This window comes from Pan troglodytes, chromosome 2 (assembly GCF_028858775.2).
Source record: "Pan troglodytes isolate AG18354 chromosome 2, NHGRI_mPanTro3-v2.0_pri, whole genome shotgun sequence".
NCBI classification, from domain to species: Eukaryota; Metazoa; Chordata; class Mammalia; order Primates; family Hominidae; genus Pan; species Pan troglodytes.
This window is the reverse complement of record NC_086015.1, coordinates 110595510-110617766: the sequence shown is the minus strand read 5'-3', so window position 1 is coordinate 110617766 and position 22257 is coordinate 110595510. Positions and strand designations below refer to the sequence as shown.

The following is a 22257-nucleotide window of genomic DNA, read 5'->3' as shown; positions in this document are numbered from 1 at the left end:
TCATGCTATTATTTTGTGTGGGGGTATAAATGTGTTTCTCTGATATATGCTTTTCCCCTTTTCTAGGTGGAATCTTACTTAGCAGCTTTGTTTTTCTCGAGGGAGAGTTGATGCCCCCAAATAGGAATTTCCTCATTTCTTAAGGAGTAAAATAGGATGGCACAACTGGAAGACAGCACAGATCCAATGTCAGCAAACATTTGATGTGCAGTTGTGATTTGTTTCTCACAATTGGTATCCCTTACTTTTTGCTGTTAGTGTTTCACCATTAGAAATATGATATCCTCCAGTTATGAGGATGGTTGACATCTGCATGGGAAATCAATATCATCTATCTATCTATCTATCTATCTATCTATCTATCTATCTAATCATCTCTATCTCTCCCTTTCTCTCTGCTTCTGTAGTTAAGAAGTACATATTGCACGCCTGTAATCCCAGCACTTTGGGAGGCCGAGACGGGCGGATCACGAGGTCAGGAGATCGAGACCATCTTGGCTAACACGGTGAAACCCCATTTCTACTAAAAATACAAAAAATTAGCCGGGCGTGTTGGCGGGCGCCTGTAGTCCCAGCTGCTTGGGAGGCTGAGGCAGGAGAATGGCGTGAACCCGGGAGGCGGAGCTTGCAGTGAGCCGAGATCGCGCCACTGCACTCCAACCTGGGAGACAGAGCAAGACTCCGTCTCAAAAAAAAAAAAAAAAAAAAAGTACATATTGTTCTACTCTGCCCAGAGAGGTCCTGATTTATGCCACTGTCTCATTTGGTTTAAGATTTGTTCCTTTTTCATTTTTTCCAATGAAGAATATAATGATTTCAACTTTATTAATCACAATATGTAACTTTAAGAACATTGGAGGTAATCTTATTTAAAAAAGATTTAAATATTATATTAAAAAACACATTCTTCAGAAAAATACCAGACATGATGTTAAAAGCAAAGAAACTGATTAAAATGCATTAATGTGTACCAAGAATAATTGTTCAACTTTTAGCATTTTAAATGTTCAACTAATCAATATAATAAGTTTTTTAAAATTTTTGCAGCCTCTAAGATGGCCCCAATGAGACTCACCTCCTGATATTTATTGCCTCGTGTGATCTCTTCCCTGGCAACATTGAGGGCATATCATTTCCCTGATCCAAGTTACAAAAGACTGTGATTTCCATCTTGCTAGTTGACTCTCCCTGTTGATTTCTCCACATAATGCTTTAATGAAGCAAGGTGCCAGGTTGAAGAGATCCCTTTAGCAAGGAATTGATGGTAGCCTCTGGTCAATAGCCAGTGAGGAACTGAGACCTTCAGTTCAAAAGCCTGTTGGCTGCTAACAACTAAGTGAGCTTGGAAGTGGATCCTTCCCCATCCAGCCTTCAGATGAGACCCCAGCTTTGTGAACACAGCCAAGGAGAGACCTTAAGACAGGCCCCAACTAGACGTGCACAGATTCCTTAGACATACACAGATTCCTAATCCATACAAACTGTGAGATAATAAATATGTTTTGTCCTAAGCTGCCAAGTTTGTGGTTTATTTATTTATTGCACAGCAATATATAACTAATACAAGCTCAATCCCTTCTCCCAGCCCAAATCCATTTCAGATTTTAACTTCACTGGGGTGAAGATTGAGCCCAAAGTGAGGCTTTAGCAGTTCTGAATTACCCAAAAGGTATAATAAGTATGTATTTAAAGATCAAGCAAAATAGAGGTAGTTTTTTTGGGGGGGATTTGAAATTTCAAATTCAAAATAATAAGCAAAAACACATTGGGGCTGGGTGTGGTGCCTCATGCCTGTAATCCCAGCACTTTGGGAGGCTGAGGCAGAAGGATCACTTGAGCCTAGGAGTTTGAGATCATCCTGGGCAACATACGGAGATCCCCATCTCTACAAAACATTACAAAAAAAATTAGCCAGGTGTGGTGTCCTGTGCCTATAGTCCCAGCTACTTGGGGGCGCTGAGGCGGAAGGATTGCTTGAACTGAGGAGGTTGAGGCTGCAGTGAGCTATGATTGTCATGCCACTGCACTCCAGCCTGGGTGACAGAGCGAGACCCTGTCTCAAAACAAACAAACAAACAAACAAACAAACAAACAAACAAAAGAATCACTGGGGGAGTCATTATGAAAAAAATAAGGATTTTGTTGAAATGCTTCATATATATTTTATGATTAAATATTATTTATATTTACAATGACAGTTAGGGACACCACAATCTTTTTCATACCTAGAACCTCTAAAAATCTTAAAATGACTTTAGGTTCTGGCATGGAAGAGCCAACACTGAAATGGACTTGAAAGTGCAAGAGGTTTATTGGAGGAGAAATGCCTATGAAAGATAAAACGGAGAGGAAGCAAGAGTGGGCAGGAAAAACCTTCATATCACGCTGTTGCTCTGACATGAAAGGAAAGAATGAAGAACTCAGATAGGGCAGGGGGAACCTCAAACCGTGATGCAGACTTGACAAAGTCTCAGCCAATCCAACAATGGGCAAAGATTGTGAGCAAAGACTGCCATTTGAGGAGTCTCACATGAGGCATTAAAGGCCAGGCCCTCACACCCACAGTGTGCCCAGTAATTGGCTGAAGCTTCTCAGGAAGAACACAACCTCAGCTAAAGGCTGAGGCATATCTTGGAGGTGCTAACGGTTGGCGAATTCTTGTTTAACGGGAGATTCAAGGAGCGCATATCCATGGCTGCCACAGGGCGTGGCATATTCATAGCTCTCCTCTGCTAATTTAATCTGTCTCCTGCTTATACCTGAAAACTTACCTTGTTTTTGATTTCTGTTTTTGTCTCTTTTTTTTTTTTTTTCCCATGGATTTTCTGTTTCTCTACAACTTAATCTTGCTTATGGCACTAATTTACCATTTGGGCCCCCGGGTGCCACATCGATTTAAAGTTTGGCTTTTCCTAGCAAACTGACTTAGTACATGTTCCACCTTCAAATTCCTAGGTAAGATAATTTGGTCAGGTAACCATACTGAGGCCATCAACTCTAATGGGAAAGGAAGGCCAAATTATTTGAGACACAGCTATTCTTTAGAGAGGCTACTAACAGAGTAACGGACAATTTGCTAATTTCTGTGGCTTAACATAATACAAGTTATTTCATTCACATGAGTCTAATGCAGATGTTGGGCAGTCTTCCTGAATGGCTCTCCTCCAAGTGCTGCTGTGTCAGAGACTCAGGCCTTCTCTCCTTCATAGAAAGCTCTGATATCCTCACCAAGGGCCTTTACTGTCACCTCAGAGTGATGGATAGTGTGAAGAAGACACGTCTGCTCTCAACTGCCTCAGGCAGGAAGGCACACATCACTTTTGCTCACATTACATTGGTGCGAACTTGACATATGTTCCCATCTTACACACAAGAGGGCTGGAAATGTAGCTTACCAGTATCCCCAGGAGAAAACAACAACAACAACAACAAAACATTTGATAAGTATCATATAAGCTTCTGCCATAGTTTGCCCTTTTGGTCATCAAATACCAATTTCATGGTTCCTCCCACACATAGAATAAATGAGCCCCTTTCTTAAGTGGAAAACACAAGATCTCATCGAGTCAGTCCCTGCTTCTAGTTCTAGGTCCAAGATGTTCAAGTGATGTGAAATTCTCTCCTTTAGTCCTAGATGTGGCTCCTTATGGTTGTGTAGCCCATGATCTGAAAAGACAGTGATCAGTTTGCTACCCTCCATCCCCAATGCACAGTTAGTAAAACAGGCACAAGACAACCTGTAAATATTCTCATTTAAAAATTGGTAGAATGAAAGACACAGGAAAATCATTAGGCTATGGCAATTCTGAAATTCCACTTAGCCAATATTGTGAGGATTTGTCAGTCTGGAGTAGGAGAAGTCCTTTGATTAGTGCCAATTTCTACTGTCCTTGAGAATTTTTTTTTTTTTTTTTTTTTTTTTTTTTTTTTTAGTCTGTTGCTTTCTGTGACCCCTGGCTTTGCCCTCTAGCAGTTTCTTCCAAGTTTATTATTTTCCATGGCCTTCTCTGAACTGGGTATTAAGTGTAAGCCCTCTTTGGGAGTTATACAACTTTCCTAACTTTATTTGTTCATGGAAGTTAAAGGCTCAAGCTTTTTGTAAGTCTTAAAAGTCCGACATTTTAATTTCAGACTTCTGGTACTGGACAATGTATTTCTCAAAAAAATGTAGTAGCTTTCTACTTACTCATTTTCATGTGTTTATCAAACCCAAAGTACCTTCCTAGATATAGTTCTCCAGGGCGCTTTACTTTGCTTCTTCAGCTCACTGTCTCACATACTCAACTTAATGATGGCAACCTTGAAGCTGCCAGGCTAGAGTGGGAACACCAGTCTTAATATCTTTTTGCTGAAAGGCTGAGTCATTCTATCCAAGAGGGTACTAGGCTTCCCTCTAGGCTTCGTGTCTGTTTTTAAATATCATCTTCTATGATTTCAAGTTCAGACATAGTTGACTTTTCCACCCAGCCAGCCCTTGACTTTCTGTACTCCTCATTACCTTTAAAGTCTTTCCCCAAACTGGCCAGTCCTTTCCCGAGCTTTTTTCTTATAATACTTTGCTGCCAGCAGTCAGTAACAACCAACGCACGCTATTCATTCTCCGTTTTCCAACCTCTCCCCGTAAACCTACTTGCTAAGTAGGTATGTAGTACGCCTTCCATTTTATGGCAGATGACAATTTTAATAGATATTATGTCACTGTATGGTATGACTCTGTAGGCATTCTGCCTGTTATCACTGTGTTCTTGCTCTTCATTGCCCAAGTGCCAAGCTAGTGACACATATTTCATGTTTTTATCATAGCAATGCTCCACTTTGAAGTACCAATTTCAGTGGCAGGGTAAATAATACTGCTGTAACAAACAACCCCAAAATCTCAATGGCTTATTGTAGTATAAATTTATTTTCCACGTAGGCAGAGTCAATTACATATGTTCCTGGTCAGGCAGCTCTCTTCCAAATGGTGACCCAAGGATCTAGACTTTCTATGTAGTATTTCTGCCATCTTCAAAATGTGGCCTCCAAGATTACCCTGTGAGGGGAAAAGAAACTGCCTCATACTGGATGAGACACATAACTTCTGCTTCTGTTCTGTTGGAGAGGCCTGTCATATGGGCCACCTGGATGCATGGCTATTGGACACCATCATTCAGCTGCTGGCCCAGAAATAAGAAACAGGTTTGGGGACTATGTAGTCAGTCTCTGCCACATTATCTCACAATAGGAGGAATGAAGAAAGGAGGCCATGGAAGACATATGCAGTAGAAAAACAAGAAAGGTGTTCTTTATACCTTATAGGCAAGGAAACTGAGGCTCAGAGAAGTTAAGAAAAATACCTATAGCTACCCAGTCACAAAAAGGGCAGAATTAAGCACCAAACATGAGTCTATGTGACTTCCAGTCCCAACACTTACCATTACATCTTAAAGCTCTTTTGGTAGTTTTCAGCTATTAAGTACTATTTACATCTTTATCTATGGTTAACAGAAGCTAAGATTTAAGTGATTTGGGTTATTACTTCTCATTTTACCTGAATTTTAATACTTGCACATATTTTTTGGAAGCCATGGCTGGCTAAACATAAATATGGAAATGATTTATATATACTTGTCTTCCAATAATTTAGATTCGATGTCAAATTTCTTCTTGTGAAAATTCATTACTTTAATTCTTCACAGACAGAAAATAGCCTCTCCTTTTCCCCATGTATCCACTTACTTTATTTTTCATTTTTGTTCTGATTTGAAACCACAGAGTTAGGAATGGACAATTATTATAGGATTATTATATCTGTTATAGGAGATTCTATCATTTTTCCTTGGTTAAGCATAAACATATAACCTGGTTGTGGCTCAGATTCCTTAGTTTTGAGGGGGAGTAGAATATAAACCTGGAAGGTATCTCTCCTCATGCCCATCATTCTCTTCTACGTAAATTATCTTCAGACTCATAAAAGGAAAATAAAATTCTGAAATTAAATTCTTCATTGCCTTTGTTGGCTGATTTTATCAACTGTCTATTGAATGAGTGGTTTAGTAGAACTCCTTAAAAACATACAATATACTGACCAATCTATTTGGCTATTTTCCACATGTTTTCAGAAGTCAAGACACAAAATCTAACTTGTTTGTTTTTGCCAAACAATGAACAGCATTATGTGGATCTTAGACTTTGAAAAAAAAAAATGACCCATATTATGTAGCCTGAGTACTAGTGCTGTGTCCTGCTTTTTGAAGTTACTTTCTGGCAAGGGTGATTTTATCCAACATCAGTTACCAATCAAAGTCGAAAAATATTAAAGATTGGTTGGTGGCCTTTTTTCCCACTTACATTTCTGTCTGCCTTCTTCACAGTTCAGTCAGTTCACAACTGAGCTGTGTGTTTAAAGCAAACTGGATGAAAAAAGTAAAAGGAAAGGACTAAATCATTCCTTCCCATAATGCAAATGCCATTCTTGTTTTGATTCTGCTATTCTCCATGCTATATTTAGAAAACAAGGCCTAATTTTTTTACTTGGCTCTGGATCTGCAGATCTTGCAGAAATGACACTGAATCGTTCTCTACCTGTCCTTTCTGGCAATGTGTTTTGGTTAATTGGTACTTTGCCCTTACTCTTTCCAAGCACAAAAACTCTGATGCTTGTCCTTTGAGGAAGCACAGAAACGAGAGAAGCATAAATCCCCATTTGTCTCAAATGACAAGTCAGACATTTAGCCGCTGAGCAAGAAACATGCTCTCTGTGTTCCTCGGAAAGCAGCAGCTCAGAGCGCTTGATATTCTCTGAGACAGGAAGCTTGGAGATTCCTTATCAATAGTATGTAAATAGAGTAAGAGAACAGGCTGTAGACTTAACTGGAATTCAGACAGGTCTGGGCGTGCCTGGTGTACTGGTAAAGCCATCTCCTCAAAAGAGTTTTCCTGAAGGACTGAGATTTCTGAGAAAATATTTGTCCTAAGAGAGGATGAGTCTGACTCTGTGATAAAGCGTTAGTTGTCTGCGTGATTGTGCGATTCTGTATATAGCATCAACATTTGTATTTTCATTTGACTTGTAGCAAAGACCCTATTATGTTTTGGTTGAAATACTGTGGAGAGCAATGGGTCTATACATAAATCCCCAAAGATCTGATCTTCGAAAAATTCTTACATATAAATGCGCAAACATTGCTTTTTACTGCACCTCTCTAAAATAGTGGGAAGCAGAGATGAAAGAGGATCTTCACACAGTAACTGGGAGGCAGGATTCTAAAGATGCATCCATACCCAAGATTTCTGACCTCTGCTTATTCATTCGAATACAAATCCAAGTACTTCTTTGAAGGGATTTTGCAGATGTAATTAAAGATGCATCCATACCCAAGATTTCTGACCTCTGCTTATTCATTCGAATACAAATCCAAGTACTTCTTTGAAGGGATTTTGCAGATGTAATTAAAGTCTCAAGTGAATTAATTGACCTTAAAGTATGGGGATAATCCAGGTGGGCCTGATCTAATCAGATGACCCCTTTTAAGGCAGAGTGTTTTCTGTAGGATCAGAAGAGGAAGTCAGAGATTTAAAACATGACAGGGAGTTGACGCACTGTTGCTGGCTTGAAGATTAGGGAGGGGCGGGTTGTGCCACAGAATGCAGGTGGTCTTAAAGAGCTGAGAGTGGCTCCTGGCTACAGCCAGCTGAGAAACATGGACCTCAGTCCATATTTGGCCAACAACTTGAATGAGTTTGGAAGCAGATTTCCTTCCTAGGGCCTCCATATTAAAAAGCTCAGCCAAGTGAACATCTCATTTCAGCCTTGAGAGACCCTAAGCAGAGAACTCAGTTGAGCTATGCCAGAATTCTGAGCTCCAGAAGTGTGAGATAATTTGTGTTATTTTAAGTCACCATGTTTGTGGTAGTTTTCTATACAGCAACAGAAAGTTAATGCAGTAACACGATGTGGTGAGGCTTTGTATTCTGTGGGACCCGGGCCTTAGCTGTGGTGGGAGGCCCCCAGCATCCCAGAGACGTCATGATATGCAGTGTTTACCCAGTGGTAAAAGATGACGAACGGTAAGAACAGACTAGATGAGTGCTTGTGAAACCTCCCCTGGAATTCCTAGAAATTCTCCTGGGTGGGGAAAAAGAACACTGAAATTCTTCTGGGTCGGGGAAAAGAACACTGAAATTTGTATTATTACAGTCAATATGAGTGACTAGAACCTACGGGCTGATGAATTCCAAGGAAATTGACTGCACACATTTCCATAAAGTCCAGATTAGTTCGATCTCCTAGGATATGCTTCATTTACCAAAAGGAACACAGGGTTTTCTTTTTCTTTTTTTTTTTGGTTTTGGTTTTGTTTTCTGATTTACTCCTCCTACTCCTAAATTCCCTTGCCTTATTCACAGACCCTGACCTCTTTTGCTAGATGCCAAGGGAAGGATTTAGTTAGTATGTCCTTGGGTGATTGTGACAGTAGAAAATATCTTTTTCTTTGTTAAATCTTTGCTACTGAGACAAAATAGCAACTTATTCTTGAGAAATAGATGACCTCTTTCAGTATACTTAGGTGCCTTTCACAAACTTCCTATTAAAAATAATGAGCAAACATTTTGTATTGGATTATTAAGAAAGGAAACTCGGTGAAAATTTAGAAGAGTATAGGATTTTCATCTTCTAAGCCAGGATACAGATTAGTAGAGATGAATGTGCTATAATTGTACTGTAATTTTATAAAAATATTGTTGGGAAACAATTTTCCACAGATCTTTTGCATTTCTGTACATCTTCAGAGCAGATACATGGACAGCTTTTATTCTGAAATGTCTTCTCAAGTGTGTTTGCATGGCAAACAGTTTTGGAAGGTAAAGATAATGTCTCCCTCCAAAGCAAAGGACAGATTTGCTTGCTATTTAGAATAATAAAGATAATGTCTCTTTCCAGGGCAAAGGATGGACAAGTTACTGGCAGTCCCTTTAAAAGTCTGCTATCTCCTAAGCTCAGGGAATCTCAGCTCTTATATAAGTCTTGTGTGTACAGGATGACAAACTTGTCAGAATTTGCCTGAGACTTTCCTGCTTACAGTAAAGTAAATCTTGAATATTAGGAAACCCCTTGGTCTTAGGTAAATGAGGGAGGTGGTCACCCTGGTGAGCTGCATCCATCTGAGATGCACCATATCACTCCCATGAGATTTGGAAGACATGGAAACCAATGAAAAACTTGAAGCTCATGCTGCTTGCTGTGTTGTAAGAAATAAATTTCTTTAGCTCTGACCCAGGAGTCTTGAGCCTTCTTCCAGCATCTTAAAATTGTGATAGGCTAACTTCTTAGCAAGTAGAAAAAAATCTCAGACAGACCCTTCACAGTTCTTTAAAAACATAAGTCTAGTAGTTGCTGGAATTATAATTGGAAAAAAAAAAAGGTTAGAGAAATGGAGTAAGACCACAAGCTTCCTCTAAAGTTTTGCAAAAATCTGTTGTATGAAATGGATAATTCAAAAGCATATCAACTTACAAAAGTGATTTGTAAGAACCTGTACTATTTTTGTGACTTCCATTGCATTTTTTCCTCTTATTAATAGATTATTTAGAAGTATATTGCTAATTTCCAAACATTTAGGAATTTTCTAGTATCTTTATGTCCCCATCCTTTAGTCTAATCCCACTCTGGTCAGAGAACATACTCTATAAGAATATACTCAATTCTTTGAAATTTGTTGAGATTTGCTTTGGTTTATTTTGGTAAATGTCTAAGTGCACTTGGAAAAAATGTGCACTTCGCAGTTGTTGGCTATAGTGTTGTCTATATGTCAATTAGGTTAAGGTGGTTGATTATATTGTTCAAATTTTCTATTTTCTTACAGATTTTTTGAATTTTGTGTCTGCTTGTTCTGTCAGTGATTGTAACATTTCCAAATATGATTGTGGATTTGTCACTGTTGTCTTTATATACTGTATTAGGTGATACAAATTTAGGAATGTTTTATTTTCCTATTTATCATTTTGACTATTTCCAGTAATACTTATTGACATGATTTGGCTGTGTCCCCACCCAAAATCTCATCTTGAAATGTAATCTGAATTATAATCCCCATGTGTTGGGGGAGGGACCTTGTGGGAGGTGATTAGATCATGGGGGTGGTTCTCCCATGTTGTACTCATGATAACAAGTGAGTTCTCATGAGATCTGATTGTTTTATAAGGGGCTTTTCCCTGCTTCTCTCTCTAGCTACCGTGTGAAAAAGGACATGTTTGCTTCCCCTTCTGCCATAATTGTAAGTTTCCTGAGGCCTCCCCAGCCATGCAGAACTGTGAGTCAATTAAACCTCTTTCCTTTATAATTACCCAGTCTTGGGCAGTTCTTTATAGCAGCCTGAGATCAGACTAATACACTTATCTTAAAGTCTACGTTACTTGGTATTAATAAAATTATACTAGCATCCTCCTGTTTAGTTTCTGCATGGTATATATATTTTCCATACCATTCCATGGTGTATATTTTTACTTTCAAGTTTTCTGTGCCCTTGTATTTAAAGTGTGTCTCTTGTAAACAGCATACAGTGGAATTTTTTTTTTGAGACAGGGTCTCACTTTGTCACCCAGGCTGGAGTGCAGTGGCATGAACACAGCTCACTGCAGCCTTGACCTCCTGGGTGCAAGTGATCCTCCCACCTCAGCCCCAGCAAGAAGCTGGGACTACAGGTGCATGCCACCATGTCCAGCTAATTTTTATATATTTTTTATAGAGACGAGGTTTTGCCATGTTGCCCAGGCTGGTGATTGTTCGTTTTTTTTTTTTTTTTTAATTTAGTATGACAGTCTCTGTCTTTTAATTGAAGTCTTTGGTCCATTTGTATCTCATATAACTACTAATATAGTTGGATTTAAGTCTACCAACTTGCTATTTGTTTTCTGTATGTCCTATCTGTCCTTGATATTTTACTTTTCCTTTCTTGAATTATTTTGGATTAATCAGTGTCATTTATTATTCCATATTCTCTCTATCAGTTTTTTAGTTACATATTTAAGAAAATTCTTTTAATGCTTTCCATATAATTATAATATATTCATCCATATCTTATTGCAGTCTTAAATTAGTAACTTCACCAGTTACTGTCAAATATAAAAATGCTCAACAGTTTAACTCCATTTACCCACCTGTCACTATTTGTGCTAGCGTTGGTAACATGAGTTGAGGAATTTGAATGAAGATTTTTGTATCCTTCTCTCAATCTGTTTACTATCTGAAATTTTGAGACTCAATTCCAAGCCATATTGGCCGCTCTGAACTCAGACCTCTTTCCCCTCAGTCCAATAAGACTGTCACTTTTGGTTTGAGCTATATTTCCCTTAGTCATTATTTGAAAAATGCTCTCAGAAAAAAGTCATAGCATGAATACAGACCTCACCATATGTGCTTTCCTTCTTTCAGGGACTGAGAAAGTCCAGCCTGTACTGTTTGTTTGCCAATGCCTTCAAACAGTTGATTTGTATGTCAACCAGCTTTTATAGTTGTTTTTGGCAGAAGGGTTAGTTCAATACCAGCTATTTTATCATGCATGGCTGAGATTGGAAATCCCTTAGAACAGTTTTACAAACAGAAATTTTCCTTCATCTCCTATTTAATAGAACAGTATTACAGCTCATGTAAATACATGATTGTTTCAAAATCATGTTTTCAAAATAATGAGATGATTCCCTGGCATCCCCAATAATTTTTAGTATAGTTAGGAACTCACAGATTTAAACATATTTGCTATGCTTTAATCCATTGTAGGTATGATTCTTTTTATTTATTTATTTTTGTGACAGGGTCTTGCTCCATCACCCAGGCCAGAGTGCAGTGGCACAATCACAGCTCGCTGTGGACCCAATCTCCTGGACTCAAGGGATCTTCCTGCCTCAGCCTCCTGAGTAGCTGGGACTATAGGTGTGCACCACCATGCCCAGCTAGTTTTTGTATTTTTAATAAAGATGAGGTTTCACCATGTTGCCCAGGCTGTTCTCAAATTCCTGGACTCCAGTAATCCTCTTGTCTCAGCCTCCTAAAATGCTGCGATTATAGGAATGAGCCACCATGCCTCGCCATTGTAGTGTTATTCTTAATGATGTTAAAATGTTCCTATCTTTGACCACTGAAAGCCTCTCTAAGTTAGCTCCTGGGTCCTCCTAATATGACCTTGGGTGTCTTCACTATCTTCTTTGTTATGTGTATGACAAGATATTCCAAGCTTATCTTGTGCATTTTTTCTCTGTAGCACTGGAATCAACCAAGATAGAGTATGAGAGAAGGATCAAGGGTAAGTTGTGTTCTCAGGGCACTGCCAAGTTTCATTTAAAGCAAAAAGGTTATAGAGACTAACCAAAGGGAAAGCTGAATTTATAGGCAATTTTTCTGATGGCAGTTCATGCTTGCTACAGGACAGAGAGAAAGATTATTAGAAGTAAGCAAAGGGTGAGAGATTAGGTAAAATGAATTGAGTAAAAGAAGAAAAGGAGATGAGATGAATGAAAGCCCAGTAAATACTAACATGTATTGTATTTTAAGCAGATCAGCGTATGTGTGGTTATTTTTTGTTCTAAAAATTCTTGGTATATTAAAAATCACCATCAATCAATTTCCATGTCACTGGTAGTTGCATAGACTCAAGCACTGTGCAGGATTGACTGTTTAAGGATATTTTTGACCATGCCTTTGTTTTGATCAAAGATTTACCTGAAGAAAAGCATTTCTTTACAGAGCTCAGAAAATTGTGAAGATTTTCTCCTTCTCATTGTCTTGGTATTTTTACTTTGAGTAGTGGGAATAATTGTCAGACACTATAGAGAAAGAGAGTAAAATGTACTTTAATTTGTACATTTTATTCATTAATAAGTCTCCTCCATTCCCTATTACATTACTATAATTGTAATATATTTAAATATATTTATTTCATCTACATTCATTATGTAAAGAATCTCAGGATGTGAACTGCTGGTTAATATTTTCTAGTGAAGAATTGATGGATTTCAGAGAAGTTCCGGGGATGAACAATACTGTATTATCACTTGTAAGGTAATCTTCCTGGGCAGAAGTCTCTTGAAATAGTGAAGAGATGCTAATGATGGTAGTTGAATCGTAAAGTCATATTAATAGTGACAATAAATGGTGTGTGTTTGTGCGTGCTTTGGATGATTCTCACTGTGATAGATGCAGCAACATCTCTAACTTCAAGAATTTCATTAAGTCTAGTGGTAGAGGCAGGTAAGTTATAGAAAATATTGAGGGTAAGTATTAAGTGCTTTAAGAAAGTATGCTTGGGCTGCAGGGAGCATTGTAGGGTTCTCAGAGGAAATGATCCTTGCTCCTTTTTGGAATCATTCCAAGCAGAGGGAACAGCAAGTTCATGTGTATATAATGGGGGAAGGATAGGAGATAAGGTTGTAATGTGGCTCTATCTAATGGACCTTTATGCCATACTAAAGAGTTTGTACTTTATCCTATACAAATTAGGTAAGGGCAAAGGAATTAGGTAAGGGCAAGGTAAATTTAGTTAATAGAATATAACTAGAAGATTTTTAGTAATTAGGTATGGGAGATTAGGGGAAGGGACAAGTTAAGTGTGCTTCCCAGGTCTCTGATTTTAATAACCCAATGAATAATAGAGTGGAGTTGGGTGGGATACAAAAGAGCAGCCATTGGGGAAGAGCGAATATGATGAATTTGGTATTTATATATCTCTATTAGTATATTTATCTATAATTGTGTGTGAGTGTATCTCTCATAGTACTTTTTGACCTTAGCTATCTCTCGGGATAACCTTTCTACATTTCACAGATAACAAAATGTATTCTCATGTTTTGACTAGGAAACATTCATCTTGTCTTGCTGCCCTTTTAGTTGTTTACTTGTTCTGTACACTTTCTTGTTTTTTTGAGTAATGTTATGTACTCAGTGGATATTTTTATAATGAAAAGTCACACATCGGACTTTTTCTCACAGATACAATATTAGTCTCTTTAGGAAAGTGTCATCACACAAAAATGGGCCAGATTCAAAGTTAGAAGAATATGTCTTGCTGGTTGCAAGGGGTTTCGTACTTGCCAGCTAATCTAAAGTTTAAGGGAGGAGTCAACTGAAAATCCATGAGGAAGACAAGGACAGCATGGAAAAAGACAGAGTAATGCTAGAATGGAAAAGAAGGCACAGTTTACAAAACTGCTCACACACATTTCTGGCTAGCATGACAGTATGCCAGATTAACTTGCTATTTGTTTCATGTATAATTTTTAAAATGGAAACATTTATACCTCTGAAAGTACAAATGTTGAGACAGATGTGGATTTCCATTTTTTTATTTAACCAAATTCCCTGGCTTTAAAGGAGTTAGCCCAAAGTTATGAAGAGTCATGGAGCACCACCCAGCATATCTCATGTGTCTTTTTTCTGCCTTGGTTTAGCCTCTTATTACCTCACTCTTGACCTATTGAAATAGCTTCCTACCTTTTATGACCTTAGTTCCAGACTTCCTTCCTTCTGATGTATTTCAAACACTACTAGAAAGAACTTTAACTGCCATTCTTCCAGTCTTAACAATATGTGTGTTCCTTGAGTCAGTTTGTTATCTACAACAAGACTTCTAGCTTTGTTTTTCACTTCATTGTGAGGTTAATGTTTTTGACATTTCTCTCCAAAAGGCTTGAATGAAGTCCAAATATTTCACTTCATCATTTAAAGTCCTCCATGATCTGACTGCAAATTTATTAGCAGCCATATTTCCCTTCAGCCATCATGAACCATGTCACATCTCTTGTTCATGTCTCTTCAACTTCACATGGCCTTGCTACTCATCACTCAAGTATAGGCACCATGAAAGCTGATCTCCAGAGACTAAAGCAATGGGAAGACTTTGAAATGAAGAAAAGCACTCATTCATCTTAGCGCATAGTAAATGCTTAGCAATTGTTCTTTGGACCCAATTTAATTAATTAATTTAATCAATTAATAAGTAAAGTTAAAAACCACCTTGGAGGTGTTTTATGGTTTGAAAACTCATGTTAAAATTTAAGTACCATTGACTTGTAAGAGTTAGGTGATGAGGGTTCCCTGATCATGGGTGGGATCAGTACCACCATAAAAGGGCAAGTTCAGCCCCTTCTTTCACCCTCTTCTTCCACCATGTGTGGATGCAGCAAGAAGGTCCTTGCCAAATACTGGCATCTTGACCTTGGACTTCCCATCCTCCAGGACTGTGAGCCAATACATTTCTGTGCATTATAAATTACCCAGTCTCAGTCATTCTGCTATAGCAGCACAAAAGACAAAGTGGTTGTTGGATAGGTTCCTAATCTCTAGAATACGTTATCTCTAAACACACATACAGATCTCTCTTTTTACAAACAATCAAAAACTAGTGAAAATAAAATTACAGCCAGTTTTGGTATTGCCATTTCAATGATTAGCAACTTTGATAATAACGGCCATGCTTTATTGAAAACTGACTGTGCCAGGCAATCTAATTACTAAGTAAATTATCATGAGATCTTTAAAACTACCTTGTGAGGACTCTATCAATTTAAATAATGAGCGTATTGAGGCTGAGGCTGTCTTTTATTTGCTAAGTACCTCAACTGAGATTTAAATATTGATCTGAGTGACTCCAAAGCTCAACCCAGTCAGCCATCTGCATTCTTTCATTTAGGAAATATTTTTGTTAACTGACTTATATGTCTTGTGTGACACTCACAGTGGAGACACAACCATGACCAAGAAACCTGGGTATCTCTCCCTAATGGAGATTTGATGGCTATATTGCCAACAAAGGAAGAAGATAACCTGAATAAAATCCCTAAGTGAAGTTTCAGAATTTAAGTCCATTCTGATCATCATTTTGTATAGTAATTGAATATTACAAGCTGGAATCCAGTGGTGAAAGTAAATTTTGAGAATATTCCTAACTGTGCTACCTGATTACAGTTTAAAGACCTGTATATTCTGAAGAACAGGAGGTCCCAGGACTGCCTTTCTCTATGCTTCCTCATTAACCTAATTTCCTCTGCCTATTTTATCTCCAGTCATCCCTAGGATACACTGATTGTAATGCCTCAGTGGGTGAATGGAAGGTAAAACCACACAGGTACAAAACAAATTGACTGCAGAATCATCCGTTTTATTTCACAGCATCAGCAGATTTTTGTCCTTATGATTTTTGTTTTAAAAGAAAATGTAGTATGGCTAAGTCAATGAACTTTTAATTCTTTAATTGTGTAGTGGGTGTTCGTTATCTGTTACAGGGGAACCACAGAATATTGCATTCTTTTTTTTTTCCTGAGTTAGGTCAGTAAGGAATGTTCTAGCTCCTTCTTGACTGCCTTCTTCCTGCTTCTCTAATCAGTAAGGACATTTTTTGTCTCTCCACTTCAGATCTTCTTTTAGTACCTCCAAGTAGTAATAATTAACACATGAAAATCCCCCATGATTTTGGTATTGTGACTTATATATGGCATGTCGATTATCTTATTTTAGCCTTAAATTACCATCAAAAGAAGGTAGATTTGGTAGCATTTTCATTTCTATTTTACAGATGAGGACACGATCCTCTTCTTTCTAAATGTAAAAACAACAACAACAACAACAACTAGTATTTGTAGTCCTGCTACCATCAGAAACATCAACCGCAGTTGTAGCAGAGGACCAGGAGAAATATAAGCTGAACTCGGGTTCCTATTCCTCATTTTCTGTTGTATTTATCAATAAGTATAGCACTGAGTCAAGAGCATGACCTTGGACTAGCAAAGCAGAAGACGTCTCAGCTCTGACACTTTGTAGCTGTGTGTTCTTGGGCAAGTTATTTGACCTGTCTAAATATCAATTTCATACTCTAAAAAGATGAGGATTCTAATATTTAAAACCTACCTCAATGAAATAATGTTAGGAACTATTTAATATCCAGATCATCCTCATTATACTTACACTCATCTATTCAAACTGCATATGTTGTTCTAGTATTCGTTCATTCCTTCAACGAATATTTGAATGTCCACCATGTATTAGACATTGGCAGTGAACCAGACACACATAGTCCCTGTCCTCATTAGAATATACATAGCAGAGTGTCTAGTTCATTCAGATATCAGAATCTACACAGTGTATTTAAGAACAGTCAAATGTCAAAGGTCAGGATTTTGATAAGGAGCTAAACAGGAGATGGACAATGAACTTCCAATAAGGAAAAAGGAAAACTAGGCATATACTGTTGTTCTAGAAACCAAGCCAAGGAAGTGTTTCCAGATGATGGTAGTGATCAACTGCATTAAATGCCTCTGAGAATTAGAGTAAGTGAGAGTCTGAGTATGGAACGTTGATTTGGACAAGATGGACATCATTGGTGTTCTTGATAAGGACAGGTTTAATGAAGAATGGGAGAACAGAAAACAACTACTTGGTACATATACATTTTCAGGAATGAATTTCCAGCATCCTTAGCTCATGATTACTAGAATTCTTCTGTTCTCAAAAAGAATATTCATCTTTTGGTAGTGTGGGTGACTTACTCAAACTGAGCATCTGCAGTACTGCTATCGACATACCTATTCACCATCAAGTCTTTATCACTGTTATCAGAATATCTGGAAATATAATACATCTTTTGAACTAGCCTACCCATTGCTGGTTTCCCTTTATACTTACCATTGAGTACACTCTAATATCCGGTGATAAACATTCATCACCCTATCTTATTTTTCAAATATCTAGAATTATTTTTTTTGAGACACAGTCTTGCTCTATCATCCAGGCTGAAGTGCAGTGGCACAATCATGACTTACTGCAACCTCTGCCTCTCAGGCTCAAACAATCCTCCCACCTCAGCCTACCAAGTAGCTGGGACTATAGGCATGGGCCACCACACCTTGATAGTTTTTCATTTTTTGTAGAGACAAGGTTTTCCATATTGCCCAGGCTGGGATATCTAGAATTTCATAATGTGTGACAAAAAACATAACTCTTGATAGTCTGATGAGATGTTCAGTATTTTGGGAGATTTCAGCCATTTTAAGAAACTTGTGCCACCATTTTTAGGCTTCTTTTAGTACATGGCACTTATTTCCCATGCAGAACAAGACATGGGCATCTTTTCTTCTGACATGGATTTACTTCATATAAAGTAACTGGGAGACAAGCACATTTGAGTAAATCTCTCGTTTGGAGTTTTCATTTTTGGTCTCAAACATTAAGTGTATAAGCTCTGGCACTTGATTTCTTGTTTGGGGAGAATGCTGAGAGACTTGAGAGACGGCGTGCAAGCTTGCTTTTGAGTTTGACTGCCAGGGCTGGGGTATCTAACTTTGGTTGATAATCACTCTCACATTTGAGACAAGAGCAGGGGCACTCACTCTAGAAGTTATAAATGATGTTTCAGCCTGGATTGATTTATCAAATTGATAAAGCCAAAAATAATCCATTCAGAGTGATTTTATTACTTCTTACAAAAGATTTTAAATTTTGCTTCTATTAAAAAATTACCATAAATGGAACATAAAATAAAATATATTTTGTAACATGTGGAATATCTGACATTTAACTGCAGCTTTCCCCTTGTTATTATGAGCATGTAAAAGAATTCTAGTATCTTAATTTTTAAAAATGTAATGAAGATTTAGAGAATGGCTAGGATTTTTGTTTTTTAATTTAACTGTAAGTATTTTGTAAGTGAATAAAGCAGGGTTTTGTTTTTCAATAAAAGCCTTACCTTAAGGCTTGTTTATTAACATATAAAGTTGTGGAAATTGGCTTTATTGGTTACAAACAACACATACTTTCAACATTTGGAAAAAAATGCTATTTGTTTAGCATTTTGGTTTGTAAAGACAGAACTTTTATTTATTTATTTATTTTGAGACGGAGTCTTGCTCTGTCGCCCAGGCTGGAGTGCAATGGTGTGATCCCTGCTCACTGCAACCTCTGCCTCCTGGGTTCAAGCAATTCTCCTGCCTCAGCCTCCTGAGTAGCTGAGATTACAGGCACGTGCCACCACGCCCGGCTAATTTTTTGTATTTTTAGTAGAGATGGGGTTTCACCATGTTGGCCGGGCTAGTCTCAAGCTCCTAACTTCGTGATCTGCCCGCCTTGGCCTCCCAAAGTGCTGAGATTGCAGGCATGAGCCACTGCACCCAGCATAAAGACTTAACTTTTAAATGTATACCTTTAAGATTTTCTTGTAGAAAGATCCTTACATAAGTTTTCTAAAGCTAGAGCCTTTCTTAGTCTGCTTTCCTAACCAAGTGTGAGTGTAACAAACTTTTCACCCAAGGATGAGTTACCTGTCTCATGTAGATGGACTATGAGCAATGTAGGCCATTGCTTCATTATGTGAGATAGAATATGTTCAGTTATTTATTTACAGAATCTATGAGTGCTTGCCTATCATTGAATATGTGCAACAAATCCATAGGGTGAATGCTATGAAGCTATTTCTGTCAAGGGAAAGCTATTCACCAAATAGAGAAATCACAGCTATCATGTTTAAAGGTATACATGCATCTATAGGAAAGGAATAGGGCCTCCAGTGCACATAACATGCCATTTCTTTGTGTAGGTTGCACTGGGGAAAGATATTTTAAGAAATATAGGTAGTACTCATAGCAGATAGGAATAGCAGATCATTTGCTTCTTGCTGCTCACATTTGCTAAGACTCTTATGAAGATTTTCCCTGGGCACATGAATCAGTTTAATAATGATTGCTGCCAGTTGGTGGCTAGACATCAGACTGCCAGCCTACTCAACAGTGTTGCCATCTGCTATTTGGATTCACAGTGTGTTGCTGCTACGCACCACCTCATTAAGAACAGGACCCTTGTGAGCCATAGACAGTGGCTTATTCAAGCGAGCGAAGCAAACTCCTCCCCAAGCCAAATTTGTAGAGGCTGCATGCATCTCATCTTATTTGGAGATTGCTCTACGTTGATCATGCAGTCTGATAGCTCATTGTCTCTGATCACTTAGGTTTAATATTTCAAGCCAGCTCCTTGTTTCAAATTAGTGTCAAAATACAAATATGATTATTTCAAAGACTTGTAAAAACTACTCACTCCAATTTTTTTTTGGTAATGCATTCATATCTTAAAGTGGTATTAGTCAGTGGCTTGCCAAACAAATATTTTAATAAGTTATTATAATCCACTGGGCTTTTCTGGATAGATCTTCCAGTCCTGAAGATTTTTCAGTTTTGTAGAATTCCTACTGCAGTTTTTATTTCTTGGAAATGGACTTTCAAAGGCTTTAATCATATTTTCTCTTTTCCTCTCCCGTTAAATATCTAAAAGCAGCTGGAATGCAAAACATTTGTATCTGTCAGATAGACATGAGTGCATTTTACCTGACAACCACGGATTATCTTAGAGTTCTAAACACTGTTACAGAGAAAAGAAAATTTATTTGCGTAGGTCACATAATATTTAGATCCTCTCCGTAGCACCTCCATAGATAGTAGATCCTGCAGTACTTTAAGCATTAGAGTTACATATCAAAATTAAGCTAGTTTCAAATCTCAAAGGAATTCATAAGCTGAGATTTAAGTCTTGGGTACCCCTCCCCTTACTTTCCACATAGGTACTTAGTTCTCACACCTGCACTTACCAGCATCCAGAATATATTTCTTAAGCCCTACACTTGTTAGGTACTCTATGAAAAAAGGTTTTAGGCCAGGCACGGTGGCTCACGCCTATAATCCCAGCACTTGGGAAGCCCAGGCGGGCGGATCACTTGAGGTCAGGAATTTGAGACTAGCCTCACTAACATGGTGAAAGCCCCATCTACACTAAAAATACAAAAAGTTAGACAGGCGTGGTGGTGGGTACCTGTAATCCCAGCTACTCGGGAGGCTGAGGCAGGATAATTGCTTGAGCCTGGGAGGCAGAGGCTGCAGTGAGCCGAGATTGCACCACTGCACTCCCTTCCAGGTGAAAGAAGAAGCCTCTGTCAAAAAAAAAAAAAAAAAAAAAAGGGGGGGGGGAATGGGCTTTGATGGGCAAACAAAATTAGAAAGTGGGGTGTCTCAGACAGTATTCTCCAGGATGCAGATTCTGAGATATACTTTAATTGCAGGATATTTATTAAGAAGTGCCTTTTGCCAAACATTTGTTAAAAGAGAGAGAGAAGCGGAATTGGGAGAAAATGAGTTATAATGTAGGTCCAACGACAGCCTTGGCCAACCCCACAGGGAGCTCTGGAGTTAAAACAGCCCTCGGAGATGTCCTCAGATGGGCAAGAGAACAACTTTGTATCTCCACACTGATCAATCCTTGGCTATGGGCCACTCCACAAAAAAGTGTGACCTTAGGTGAAGTGGTTTTCTACAGCTATGCCAATTCCTGAAGAGGGCTGACAGCTGCAGGCTGCCTGCTAACATCACACCCAGCAAGTGGGGAGCAAGCCGTTCTTTGAAGGGGGATCTGGGTTGCATATCATACTACTGCCACATGGAACACATCAAATCATCTCTTTTGGAGAGTTGCACTAAACATTCACATACGAATGGCTTTGAGAATCTGGCACTGAAGCAAATTTCTAATTTAATTTTTCTCCTGACATCAGTTCATATCCTATGGAACTAGTTTTCCACAGAACATAATTCGATAAACGTCTCCCTAATCTTACAGTGCCTTGCAGGCTGTTAAAAGAACTGCATATAGATGGTTTGCTCTGGGCTTGCCTGCCCTTCAACAGGGTCTATTGGTTCTGCCTGAAAACGTTGGTGTTGCTGTATTAGTTAAGGACCTGCTATACAATGGCATGTATGTACTGTGATGAAATTAACCATCACACCTTCATAAGGGTCAGATGAATGAATATGTGATGCATATATTGTGATGAATATGTCATGAAATAGTGACAATTCACTAAGGCCACCAAGAATGAGCCTGTGAGAAGGTACCAGTATCACTAAGTGCAGTAGTGGCTTTACTCTTTAGACCAGGGCTGATGGTAAATGAGGTGGTCACAGAGCTGGGATTGTTAATATGATTCAGGGGTAATGGACCCTCAAGTAACAGAGGGCTCTGGAGGACTAGTGCTTAACTACCAAAAGTCAAGAGGCCATAATTACTATAACAACTGGTGAAATTGGAGGGGTAGTTAAGGGGGTTTGATTCACAGGGTGTTTAGGAGATAATTAATTGAAAGTAACACCCCTATAGGCAAAATAGATGGGCATCTAACAAGAATGCTGCTTAATGCCTATAACCAAATAAGGCATGAATGGAACCGCACTGGCTCCAATGACACATCACAATCCCTT

The 22257-nt window shown here is 38.4% G+C and overlaps 2 long non-coding RNA genes across 3 annotated transcripts in view; one reads left to right on the top strand and one right to left on the bottom strand.

The window, feature by feature from the left end:
- LOC101057909 (uncharacterized) overlaps positions 1–20955 on the top strand; it is a 169622-nt gene extending 148667 nt beyond the window's left edge. The window contains exons 6-7 of the long non-coding RNA XR_010155287.1: positions 10211–10292; positions 11794–20955. This is a non-coding gene — a long non-coding RNA (uncharacterized LOC101057909). The remainder of the gene's footprint in view (positions 1–10210; positions 10293–11793) is intronic.
- The window catches only part of LOC134809463 (uncharacterized), an 88104-nt gene that overhangs the window by 57231 nt on the left and 8616 nt on the right, over positions 1–22257 (bottom strand). The gene's annotated exons all lie outside the window — the stretch shown is intronic.